Below are 13,842 nucleotides of genomic sequence, written 5' to 3' on the forward strand. Positions count from 1 at the left end.
AAAAAAAAAAAAAAAAAAAAGTTAATATATTTACAATTAATATTAGTCACAAGCTTGGATATCTGCACCATTTGGGGATTAAGGGAGCACACCAGCACCTGGACCAACTCTTCTCCTTCCCCCGACCATGCTGCTCACACGGCTGTCTCACACTCTCCTCCCACTGCATTTTGCCCTTTCTTTAAGGCATTTGCCCAGAGGTATCACCAGCATCACTGACGGGCTCAGCCGTGCCCTGCCGTGGGGCTGTTCGTGAGGAATCAGACGGAAGCATCTTGAAGTGGCTGCATCCCCAGAAGCATCTGCAAGTGGCTGCATCCCGCACGGGGCAGCCCCAGCCTCTCCTCCCGGAGCCCCCCGGGCTGGGCTGAGCTCTGTCCCATGTGCTACAGCCCCCGGAGCAGAGGCAGCGGTGCTGGGGAAGGAGGATTCTCCTTTCAGTGGGTGTCACTGTTCCTCCTGGCTCAAGCTCCGGCGGTGCCAGTGCCATCAGGCTGCCTGGAGCGGGTGCCAGTCCAGCTGGGCTGGGAAACACGAGAATCCCCTGAAACACGGCCTCGTGCCTCTGCTGACACGGCTGGATTTGCTGCTTGGGGGAGGCATGAACAAATGGGATGGGGAAACGCACCAAAAGTTCAAGTTTCACCTCAAACCCGTCTCCTGTTGCTGCGGGATAACTCACAGGAGGCACTGAGCCTCAAGCAGGAAAAACAGAGCTCTCCCCCCACCGGAGTCCCTGGTTCCAGCCGTGGTTTCCCAATAAAAGCCCTTTGACAAGATGCCAGTGTAGGCAGATGAATGCAAAAGCCATTCCCGTCCATTTTCCACCGTGTGGTTTAATTTTCACTTCCTGCCCGATTATTTCCTCCTCCTGAATTGAGCCTTCACCCTGCGAGGGGGTCAAGTGATTTTGGCCAGCAGTGCCCCTCTACAGCATGCAGGGGGACAAGAGACAAGGACCCACAGACAGTGTGAGGGGCAGCAGTGGCAGTGCTTTTCCACCCTGATTTCCTAAAAAAAATCACATATCTTGGAGACTACTTGGACTGCCTAATTATCATATAATCCCAGAACTCCACATCCTGTGGCTTTCAACTTTTGGGCTGTCACCCCTTTGTTTAACTCAGCCTTCCCTTAAAATAGATGTGTTTAAATTGCTCAGGGAAAGGCTCTGATCCAGAATTTGCTTTTGTCACCCACTGTGATTACAAGCCCCAGAAATGTCAAGACTAATCTTGGTTTGTGTTTCTTTTCAATACTGGGATTTTAGCTGTCATGTGGTGGGGGGACGTCCTGTTCCTCTCAGGGGCACCAGCAGAGCCTTGTTCACGGTGGGACTCGTGTTCTCCCCAGCTGAATCCTCTAATCAGCCCTAATTCTGAGTGCCATCAGCTGGGTGTGGGTGGTCCTGGGGGCCTGCACTTCCTATTCTCCTCTTATAAATGGAGAGTGAGTGGGACCTGTTTTTCTCCTTTAGATATTTTTCTGGATTTGAGCTAAGGTTTTTAGTGTTAAGTTTCTGTACAGCTGCCTTGAAATCATAATTGTAGTTGCCACAGTGGGTTTCTTTTGTTAGATTGGGGATATTTTTCTGTTTGAATGGGGTAGAGCCCTAATGTATTTTCAGTGGAGCAGCTGATAGAGACTGTCCTGGGCTCTCTGCAGTGACTATTTGTGGACAGGGTTGTGATAAGGAGCTAAAATAATGGTCACAGAGTTGAGCAGTGGCAAAACCTGCCTTTGTGAGTGAATGGTCTGTTCAGGGGGTCCTGGGAGCTCAAACAGGGATGTACAGCTCCTGTGAGCCTGGAGGGTACCAGGGAGGAAAACCATGGGTGTGTGGCAGCAGGATGCAGCTCCTGTTGTCTGGATGGCACGTGCAGCTCCCAAGCAGCCATGGAGGAAGCTGATGGTGGAGGCCAAAGCTGCTCTTCACCCCAAGGAAGAAAGGGCTTGATTTGACTGGAGAGACACAACACAAAATAAACCAATGCTGTGCACCCTGAGCTCTTGGGGCAGGTAAGTGTGGTGGGTTTGCCCACTGTTCTTTTTTTTTTTTTTTTTGTCTTTTTTTCTCCAGGGGATGAAAAAAATGGTAATACAGTGTAAAAAGATTCTCTGGATTAAAAATAGGGGCTGGCTGCCTCTTTTGAACAAACCAGTCTGCTCCTGGCCCTCCCTCCTGTTCCTGACCCTGTTCCAGGGGCAAATGGAGCAGAGCTGTGGTGTGTGGGGATGGTTTTGAATCCTTCCAGTCCTTTTCTGTTGTGTCCAAGTCATGTTGGTGTAGTCCCTATATTCACAAGTTCCTTGTGGTTAACTCCTGGATGAACTTAGTGTAAAGAGTCTCAGTATTTTTTGAGAAAACAGAGGAAAGTTTTTGGCCTTGGAATTGTTTTTCTAGTTTCATGTAGCACATGAGGCACAGCCAGGTGGGAATTGTGTGCTCTGTGCTGGAGCTAAGCAGCTCTGCCAGGTACAGCTACCTGTTTAATCTCTGTATTAACAACTCCTGCAGTTCCTGGCGTGGTGTTTGGAAATATTTTAGTAATTCTGCAAAAACCAGCTGTGACTCTGCTGTTTGTGGCTCAGACTTCACCTATTTGCCAACAACTGGTAACACTTGGAAAACACTGCCTGAGATGGATAACATAGCCCGTCCACTTCAACTTGCAACCCATTAAGCAGGTCTTGATACCAGGAGGATTTGTGTGTAGATGCTCTAAGTGATTTGGGACAGAAAAGGGTGTTACAAATGTTCAAGGCCAGGTTGGATGGTGTTTTGAGCAACCTGATCTAGTGGAAGGTGTCCCTGCCCATGGCAGGGAGTTGGGAGAAGATGATCTTTAAGGTGCCTCCCAACCCAAACCATTCTGTGATTCTTTGAAACTCCCTAAAGCTGGCAAGTACTTCAGTTCTTGTGTGTGTTGCAGTACATGTGGTGGTATCACAATTGCTCAGCTCTGCTCATATCATTGCTGTCCAAAAAACCTGTTATCACAGGTTAGCTGTACTTCAGCATACGGTTGTCTAATTAATACCATACTTAGTTACATTATAGTGGAAAATATCTCAATTCTGAGCTCCCAGAGTATCAACAGGCAACTTAATTTCTTACAGTAGAATGTAAGAAAGGAAGGCTTGGTGATCCATTTCAACAGGACTTGGCAGACCTTAAACACGCACAGAAGGAGTTGGGTTTGGATGCAAAGCAGGTAATGGTGTCAGGTGTTACAGCTTGTCTGGGAGCTGTGAGATCAGTCTGTTTTCCAGGCTCACCTGGGAGTTTTTGGCAAATTTCTTCCTGCTTTAGGATGCTTGTGATGCCTGTGATCGTTCCCACAGCAAGTTAAAGCTGTGAGTTTGGGCAGGGCAATGGAAAGTGACTTTTGTCCAAACAGGATATAACTGAGGAAGGTTTGTGGGCTAAACCTTGGTTGTCACTTATCACTGCTGGACTGGGGAGGTATAAAGTGGTTTTTAAGAAAAAAAACTGAATGAATTTACCTTTGAGAACAGGACTTTGGGGATTAAGCAGTCAATACTTCAACAATAACCAGTGTGAACTGTGGTTCACTGGTCTCTACCACTACCTCCTGATGGCTGAGAAATGGAGGGGCTTGAATTTCACCTTCTTTAAGTTTGTGGCAGAAACTGCTTTTCCATGGACTGCAGGAGAATTCCAGGGGCTCTGTAGCAGGACAACTGATATAATATAGTTATGCAGGCTTGTGGGACACCATGAGCTACCTGAGACCCCAAATAATGCTACAAATCTGGGCTTCATATGCTACTATGTGACTTTCTAGAGCTGCTGTCTGTTAGTCATCTAAGGATTTATTTGAATTCGTTTAGTGGAACCTGGATGTTGTTAATTACATGTGAAAACCAAAGAACCATGGACTAAGTCCAGCAAGATTGATTGAAGTAGTCTGGAGCCTTTCTTACCTCGGTGATGTGCTGCACTAGGCTGGGAGAAATGCTGAGTTATTTCTGTCTGGAGAGAACGGCTGAAGCTTTCCTCATTTCCCCACTTTACCTTGGCATCCTGCTCGTGGTTCTCCTGAACAGATTGCAGATTGACACTGGAGTGTCTGCCTTGGGCTGAAGGAGCCTCACTGTGCAGAGTTCAAGGCTATAGATTATGCTCCTTGCTGAAGTTTTGTAACTTCTGTGATGTTTTTGTACTCACCAGGTTGTTTGAAATGTCTTCCCTGGCTTTGGTCTGGAGAAGCACTCAAAAACCTGCTTCTTGCTGGGTATTCAGTGAAAGGAGATGTGTGGCAGGGACATGCCTTTGAGTCAGAGATAAGCAACTGAGTCAGGACACCCCGGGTGTCTTTGGCTTGTACTGGGGATTGAGGAGGAGGAAACATTGTTTAAGACAAGGAACTGTGAGATTAAGGATCTGCTCTGTGGTGTCTCGTTAGTTGGTGAAGCTCCAGGCTGTTCTGGGACCTCAGGCTCTAAACAAGTGGGATGAACAATTCCTGCTATGCTGCTTGTGAGGCTAAGTCCATAAGCAGGATGAGAGGGGGAGCAGAGGGTGATTATGTGCTAAGAAAGGGTGAAGAGGTGCTCAGTGTCTGTGGCAGCAACCGCCGAGACCTCTAAACTTTTGTGTTGCTGCCTGTGTTTTGAAGGTCTCTGCACTGATTAGTTGGAACATGGATGTGTGCCTTTCTACACTCTTTAATTTAATTAATGTGCTACAGCAAGAATTTAGAATAATGATATTTTAACAGCTCCAACAAACAAATCAGCCTTGTGGACACCAAGGCCCATCTGCAGCACTGTGGTGGTGACAGGCTGAGACAGCTTCAGTTGCAGCACTTCCAGTGGGCTGATTTGTTCTTGGTACACAGGGCTAGAATGGATGTTGCTTGATACCTTTGCTTGTGGGAAGCAAATTGCCAACACAGATATTGGATGGAGTGGGAAGGGATGAGTCTCCAGCCAGCAGCTGGCATGAAGCAGGCACTGGGGAGTGGGAAGTAAGGTGGGTTGGGATTATGCTTCGTGCTCTTTGAAAGCTGAGCTGCTGCATGAAAGCTGGCCCGAGGCAACACTGGTGGGGTGGATTGGAGGGGCTGGCATGCTCTGCTCTGAGGAGGAAGGGGCTGGGGGACTTCATATTATGACTGTTGACTCCCTTGTATGATGCTCATGTTTCTGCCCTGCTGTGTCTGCTGCTGGGTGCCCAGCTCTCCCTCCAGAGCATCTCTGGAGTGCTGGGAGAAGGTTTGCCACTACATGACACTGGCAACCCCCTCAATATCCTCGGTCTCCTTCCCTGGTGGATGTCTGGCTTCAGGAGCCAAGCTGGGAGCCTGGTGGGGTTGGTGTGATGCCCAGAGGGTCTTGGATTCTGAATGTCCCACTTCAGGGTGAGCCCTGTTCTTTGGAGACCTTAAATAGTTGTTCAGGACTCTGGCTGACTTCGTGCCACCCCTGCACAGGGCTGACCTAGACTTAAAACCACTTCCCAAACAAGTGCTCATCCTTGCATTTGAAGTTTTACACAACTTTCAGAGCCTACATCGAGGCCATTTTTGTGGCTGTAACTCCTTCTTGTTTCAAAATTATAACCTGAGAATCTTCTCTCAAGTGTGTACATGGTATTTTATGTGATTGGATTCCATTTGGACTAAAAAGGCAGGTTTGTAGAAGTGGTACATTTCTGTACTGAAATGGCTGTGTAAATTGAAAAACACTCAGTGCCTAAGGGCTGTTATCTTTCTGCCAGTCCCATGTGGGTCCGGTCCAGCCTCTAAAGACAGTTACCTGCTTTTTACTCTTCAACAAGGCTTTATGCTGAAGGATAATTTTCACCTTATCCAGCAAAGGTGGTTTTTTTAGCCATCTAAAAAGATGCTTGTCAGCAGAGGTGTTAGATGGAGCACTTGGGGGAGATGTGGGGTCCACCCATATTTGTGCAGTAGCCAAGGGACATTTGGAGGAGTGTTGCATGTGGCAGCTCCTGTCCCATAAATCTTCTCCATGTGCAGGGACTGTCCCATAAATCTTTTCCAAATAACCAAGCTGCTTTCCCCCTCTATTCCCATAAAGTTGTTGCTAAAAACTGAAATAGGTTGATAGCCCTGTTGGCTGTGATTGCCTGGGAGAAGCTGGAAGAGCTCCTGCCTGATTTGGGGGAATAGTTTATGTTCTGAGAGCTGCTGCTGTTGATCATCCAGGGGACACTGAGCTTCACAATAACAGCTGACAGGTGCCTCTGATTTGGAATTGCAAGAGCAGCACTTTCTCCCTGTGGTTATTGCAGCCCACCAAACCTTTTGAGAGAGGTGCTTCAGCTTCCCTCAAACACCAGAACTGAGACTTCACCACCAAGGGTGTAGGTGTAAGATATCTCACAGGAGGAAAAGGTACCAATAAAGACAAATGTCTTCAATAAGCGTGGACAGTTCAGTGTGTGTCTGCAGAGGAACAGAGAACATGGTGGAAATGGACCCTCTGCAGCCTCATTTGATCCTGGAGTGGCTTCTTGGCTCCTGCATCAGCTGTTCCCTTGCTCCTGAGCTGCTGTACACCGGGAAGCAGAGTTTGGTGCAAGGGCTGTGCCCCTCACTGTGACTCTGCACACACCAGGGTTGTGCTCTGCCTCACATGTGGCTTCAGAGCAACTCGCCTTAGTGTGCAGCTAAATTAATGCTTTTATTTCATTTATTTCACTTGGGAGTCCTGAGGACTGGCATTAGGAATCTTTTGATGTCCATCTGTGAGGCTTTAAAAGCTAAAAGGTGTGCTCAGGCTGAACGTGGGGGACAGGCTGGGATGCAATATTGTGCCCCGAAAAAGGACTTGAAAAAGTGAAGGTGATGCCACTGAAGTGAACAGCCACATTTCTTTCTCCAGAAAGCCTCATTTTCCTTTTTTTTTCCAGGCATTTCAGCTGTTGCTGAGAGGTGCCTGTACCTGTAGGGATGGGTAGATTTAAGCAAGAAGCTGTTCCAGCAGAAATGGCTGCACAGTGTCAACTTGACACAAATATAACCTTATCCTAATGCATCTGGAGAGACTACTTTTTTTTTAACTTGTTGTGCTCCTAAAATAAGATTGGATTTTTGCTTTTTCCTCAGCTGACTCTGAAATACCTACCAGCAAACTGCCCTGCATGCAGGGGACAGCATGAGGAGGGAGGGAGTTTAGTTGGAAAAGGTCTGCAAGGTGGGTTAGCAATAATCCCACCAATGTAGCAGGATCTGGGGTGGGAACAGGCAAGGTTAAGCCCTCTGATTCCACCTTCACATCCAAAGGTAACCCTGGATACAGAAACCCTTCTGTTATCAGAGTGCAGTGCTGTAACAGGATGCCTGCACAGGCTGATAGTACCAGTGTGCAGCACTGCTATCAAGTGAGTGAAATACAGGAGCCTCCAAAGGCTGGAGGATTGGGAATGTCTCCCTGCCTCTTGCTGCTGGGTGGGAAGGAGGAATGGTTACAGGGTGGGAAGCAAGGGTAGGGAGGTGATCTCTTCCCCCTTTGGACCTGAAATGCAAAAATTACTCTTACAGCTTTGGTATCAGGATTTTTGAAAGGATATTGAAAGCTTGGAAGGCATGCAGAAGGAAATACCTTGGAGGGAAGGAATGCAAGAACTCAATCTGCTTAGTCCTTATCAAATGAAGGACTGGGTGACTTAATTACACTGTAAGTACTTTTCCAGATAACAAAGAGGACTTTAATCTTGCAAAAAAAGGCACAATGAGAGCTTGTGTCTGAAGGATAAAATCAGACCAATTGCAGCCAGAAATATTGTGCAATCTGCTAATGACTTCCACCCCAAGGGGGAAATTGTCTCCTGATGGGATGGTGTGAATTGGCCAGGCTTGTCTTGCATATTGACTAAACCAAGCACCTCATTTGGCTGAGAATATAGTCACTGGAGTGGTCAGATGGGAAGAGGAGGTGCTTCCCATTCTGGGATGTGGGCAGTGGGCTGCCTTGTCAGCACTGTGAAGCTGCAGGGTCCAAGTTCTGGGGCTCCTGGACATCTGGCCAACCTCTTCATGCTGGCTGTGCCAAAGCAGCCTTGCAGTCAAGTGGGATGATGGTCCTGCCTTGGTCTCAACATCCACAAACTCTGGTGTCCAGAGTGTGTTCAGTGAGCCAGACTTGGTGTTCCCCAGTGCCGAGCTTGCCGGAGGCATCGGATGGGAAGCAGGCTGTGCTTGTATGAGAGCAGAAAAATTACTTCTGCTGGCTCTGTTTTTGCACTTTTAATGCTGCTGTTGGCTTTAAAAGGGCATTGTATCCAGATTATTCATGCACTGCTAATAACTCCAGAGTGCTGTGTGCTAGATCTTGCCTTCAATTGCACCCAGCATTTCAGTTATGCTGAAACCAAGGGAGCTGTACTGACAGATCTGAGAAAAGTCAGAATTTGATATTAAATAAATCTTCATCCATTTTCCAAAGCATGGCTATAGAACAGGAACAGCATGATCCCTGCTACTGGCATAATTCCATTTAAATTACATATCTGCAGATGGAAAGGCTGCCAGTGGGTTTGTCTGGTGGTGCAGAAAGAAATGGAGCACCAGGCTTGGAACACCTGGTAAAATAAGTTTTTGTCTTCTCTTTTATGAGCTGGAGATGAAAGGTGTGTGGGTCAAGCAGATCTCCTGTTGCAAGCTGCAAGGAGGTAGCAGGTATTCAAAGAAGGATACAGGAGCATGGAAGTGTTCATCTAAAATGCTGTTGCCTCTGTGCTTGCCCTGGTGCTGGAGGGACATCAGGTCTTGAGCCCTGTATGTAGGGGTGCCAATGGGATGGTGCAGCACTGGGCTGTGGCACCACTCTGGGATGGAAACCCCTCAGGGAAGCGTTGCTCTTGATGAGCTCTATTTGCAAGAAAATGGAGTGGCCTTCTCTGGCATTGGAAATTCAACCTGCAAATGCAGCCCTGGGGCTGAAGGCTGCTCAGTCTTTTCTTAGTTCTTGCATGGCTCCAGAAATCTGATGGTGCCTTTGAGGAAGAATCCTTGTTTAATTAAGTTGTAAATGTTGAGAGGTGACTTTGAGTAATTTCCTTTATTAGCTGCTGCCTTGCTTGGGGAATGGCTCACCTTGTTCTTAATGAAACCTCTCCCTTCTGCTGTGGATGGAAAACTATCTGGAGACTAATGAAGACCCAGACTTTCCAGAGGTGCCCCTGTTGCTTAGGGATACCAAAGGCACAGTTCCTTTTTGTGGTGAACTAGCTATCCAGCAGCAAGGTAACCAGCTCCCAGGCAAGCAAGTAAACTGGATGTGTCAGCCCAGGCAGTGAATAATTCCTAGGGGAGAAGGGAGATGTCCCCAAGAGGTGCTGGAGGCCCAGGAGCAGGGTTGCAGGGACCTCATCATGTGTTCAGCACTGGGTGTTGCTGGGTACTAGAGCAGCAGAGCTGCTCCTTTGCACAGGATAAGACGTGTGTGCCTGATCATCTCATTCCTGCGCGTGAAAACTTGTGCAAAACTGAAAATCGAAACATATTTACCCACTGCAGGTAGCCTTAAAGAGCAGGAAAGCTCAGACAGAGTCGCATGAAGTAGAGGCAAAGGCTCCTCTGTCGCAAGATGAGGCTGAAACTACCCACAGCAGGATGGAGAGCCCAGCCTGAGCCCGGGGCAGGCACTGGGATCCCCAGGGGGATGGGCCTGTAGCTCCACCTGGGCAACCTGATGTTGATAAGGATTAAGTGCTACAGACACTTGCATTGACTTCTGGTGTAGAGTATGGAAAGCTCCTCTCTTTTATTGCTAATAACTCTCCAACCTAATTTCTTTCTCCATACAAATCAACACGTTTCCCAGCAGCTGTCTGCTAAATCCCAGGCAGGTTTCGTAATTGGCCCCATTTCCCTCGAAGCTCTGCAACAGCAAAGCAGCTTTTGTCATCTTTTCAATCCTCATGAAACTTTTCTTTCTTGGTGAAGAATGAACTCTTTTTCATTCTGCTTTCAGTCCTTCCAGGCATGGCTTGTGGGGCTCATGCTCTGGTGGAGAGACACCACACACAGCAAACCCTGTTCCATGAATGCCCAGTGCATCAGGGCCTGCTGCTGCCAAACAGCTGCATTTGGAAGTTAAAGGGGTGTGATGGAAATCCTGCAGCTGTGGGCTGTGATGGCTGCAGAACTTCAATGGTGACCTGTTTTCATCCAGGAGAAGGATCCTGATGAGTTTCTGTGCCTGTGAATGTGCTGTCAGAGGCAGCTGCAGGTTTGTGCTTCCTCTGCTTGCCTGCAAGGTCTGCCTCAGGGCAAGAGCTTACTGGGAAACAGTGGAGAGTCTGATGGATCTAACCCTATTGCAGCTTTGGACAACTGAGGCTGGTGCCAGCCAGGATCCTGTTTGCTGGGATGGGATGTGTAAATGGAGGCTGCAGCAGCTGTGCCAGGCAAATGTGCTGCTTTTTGTTTGGTGCATGCAGGGGTACAGCCCTGTGGGTGATCCCTTCTTACCTTGGAGAGCTGGGGGCTTCTGGTTGTCCCTGTCAGCTCTCCGTGGCTCAGTGCAAATGGAACTTGCACACAGTGTCAGGGAAGAGCATCTCCTCTTGGGAGCCAGAGGGCTTGCTCTGGATAAGTTGGCAGTATCAGCCCTTGTGTTGCTGAGCAACTCTGTTGGCAGCTGGTGGTGAAGGAGGGGGCTGTGAATTAGGGAAGGATCCACATCTGCTGGCTCTAATCAAGACCCTGGCCCTGGATGCAGATTGCAGCCCGGTTTGGCTACTTAAATTGAGCCCTGGATGAGTGTTTATGATGCTGTAGTGTTCACAAATTCCATCCAACAGTGTTTGCATTTGTTCCATGTAATAAATCCCAGCCCTTTTGGCAAATTGAATCTCACCTTAGGAGGCTGTGAGAGCTGTCAACACTGATGGACTGAGGTGCTCTATCTCCCAGCTTCCTTCAGCTCTACAGGAGCTTGGCAACACCACTTGCACATTTTGGGGTCACCTCCAAGGAGGAGAGAAGTTTTCCCTCCCTCTACCTCTCCCAGCAGTGCTGATGCTGAGCTGGCAGTGAGTGCTTGGGCTGCCAAGGTAATGTGTTGTGGGGTGAAAGTGCTGGTGCTGTGGAGGGGGAGAGGTCACCTGGACATGCCACAGGTGGGCTCTGAGGGTAACAAACTGCTTTCCAAGGCTTGAGCCCTGCTATGTGAAAAAATGACTTCTAAACTTGCTTTGTTTCCAGTTTGTCCGGGCTTAGAGAGGGTAACACACTTGGGTTTGCTATTCTAAAGCTGCTTCTGGTCTTGGCTTTGGACTAGGATTCTTTAAAAATTAAGCTGAAAATTTGGTTCCTCAAAAGGGGGGGGTCCCAAACAGAACCAAAGCCTGGCACTGCTGAGCAGTGAAGCTGCAGCCAGCCCAAAGCAGGCAGAGTTTCTGCATGGGTTTGTGAGAATTATACTGAGGACAGAAACTTGCCTGTTAATGCTTTGGATCTGCTATGAAAAAGGAGGCACGAGGGACAGCAACTGTGGTGTGGAAAGAGGCTGGTTCAGACCTTCCCTGGTGAGGGTGGGAGGTGCACTGGGTGTTAACATTCATGAGAGAACCCAGCTGTTCCCTGGCCAGGGGTGGGACTCAGCTGGGGAGTCTCTTGCTCCTGTGCTCCGAGGTCCCAGGGGCACACATCCTGCCCCGGGCCCAGGGCCAGCAGGTCAGTGAGATCTGCTACATCCAAAGGATGCTGCAAGGGAACAGCTTTGCAGGACTGGGTTGTCTGTGGTGAGATGTGATGCTTCTGAAATCCGGACTTGTGGCACCCAGAAAGCATCATCTGCTGCAACCTCACTGTTGTTTGAAGGTCAGTCTCCTGAGATCTGTCCGTGTCACCTCTCACTAGTGAGGCTGGGCCTGTCCTGACTGGTGGCTCATCTCTCAAATCTGCTGTCCCAGCATTATCTGCGGGAAATTCCAGCAGCTTCCACCATAATTTGCTGGTCCCTGAAAATCCTGCACTAGTTTTGCATGTTGTCCCTGGAGGCTGATTTGAATGGTGCTAAGCATTTCGGTCTCTGTCCTTGTTTGCCACCCACTCCCCTGACCTGCTTTGCACTGACTTTCTTCTGCTGGCTGGAACCTGCAGCTCCCCAACATCAGTCTCCATTAGGTGACACCTCTTTACCAACATTTACATGCTCAATGTACAATCAGGTAATTGCCCTGCAATTTCTCACCCAGGTGATTTATTGCAAGCTCAACCAGTCACAGGCTATAATAATTAATCTGCAAATTGAGCTTGCTTTTAAATTAAGCAATACATTATAGTGGTGTGATAGGTAACTGCTAACTCTTTAGATTAAGAGGGCAGTGTCTCTTGCTTCTCCTCCCAAAACAAAACATGGTGGCTTTAATGTGTTTTTCATGTGTCCCATCATTCCCAAGCACTTGGGAGCCAAAGCAAGGATTAATCTTGGAGTACTGAGGGCAAAGGGTGTGTTGATTCAATTTATTGGGAGCCATCAGCAGCAGAAACCAACTGCCATGTGAATCAGGGCAGCTCACTCACCAGGCTGAAAACTAACCCTAATCCCAAACTTTGCTTCTAATCCCCTGATGTTGGACTTGATTTAAAATAGCTTGAGAATAAGGGGAAAAGAAGATTTAATTTTAGCTTGTTTTGCAGCTTCCACAGGGCTGCATCTTCCTGATCCAGCTGGGAGAGTCAATAGGTCTTAAATGAGCAATGCTTGGTATAAATACCTTAGTAAATACCAAATGCCTTTTTGGTTTTCCGCATCCTTTAAGACTCTGGGAGGAAACTACTGTCATGTGGGTCCATCACTCAAGGAGGACAAAAACTGCTGGGAAATGGGTGGTGTCAGAAGTTCAGCATTTCTGCAAAACCAGCCCTTCTTATGCCATGTGTGGTTGATCTAAACTTTAAACCCTTCCTACCTCTCCCTTGGTTTGATTTCCCCCTTAAGTGAATGCTTTCAGAAATGCTTGTTAATTTATCTGCATTTGAACAGGGGTCCCAGGAGCCCTTGGTGTCTGTGATGCTAAACACTGGCCATACTGGTTAACTCCCCTGGCATTCCCCCCTTCCTCCTGCAGCTGGAAGCCCAGCTCCCACCCATTCATTCATTAATCCCTTTCATTCCCTGCCTGTTTGTTCCTATCCTCTGCAGCGTGGGGAGAAAATTGCAATCCTGAAAACAAATAGGAATTCATCTCCTCTTTGGAAATAAAAGCTGGTCCATTTAAATAGTTTGTTCTCTTTGAGGTTTGCCTGTGTGCAGATGAGATGGAGGTCTCCTATGATGGAGTTGAAGCCTTGGTGCTGAGCAGGAACAAAGCAGAGAGCTCATCCCTCTTCCTTTTGTATCACACTCTCTCCCTGCGCCTCCCCCGCCAAGGGGGATGAGATGAATTTTCCAGGGCAGATGGGTCAGTTTTAATGAGATACCTCTGTGCTCCTCTGGCCTCCAGTACACATGATTAAAGCAAAGAGATTTGCTGATTAGTTTGGTGTTTTTGAAGGCTGCAAAGGTATTGTGTGGCTCCTGCTGTGTTTGTGTCAGCCTGTGCTCAGGGAGGGTGCTGGGCTGTGAGTCCATGTGATTGCAAATTTACCTGCCAGGACATTGACCCTTTTGCTGGGTGTGTGAGTGCAGAGAGCCCTGACAGCTCAGGAGGGGACAGGGTCCAAACCCAAGGACCTGCTCCCCTCCTGGAGGCATGGGAGGGCATCTGGAGGCCTCTTGAATGCCTGGGAGGAGAAGATGGCACTAGCATCTCTCCTGGTCTCCTGCCTCATTCCATCTGAGACCTTGTCTTATGCTGGGAAATCATAAGCTTTGCCTGTAACTTTGCTGGATGAG

The sequence above is a fragment of the Manacus vitellinus genome, unplaced genomic scaffold (assembly GCF_001715985.3).
Source record: "Manacus vitellinus isolate BGI_N305 unplaced genomic scaffold, ASM171598v3 scaffold_24_pilon, whole genome shotgun sequence".
Classification (NCBI taxonomy): Eukaryota; Metazoa; Chordata; class Aves; order Passeriformes; family Pipridae; genus Manacus; species Manacus vitellinus.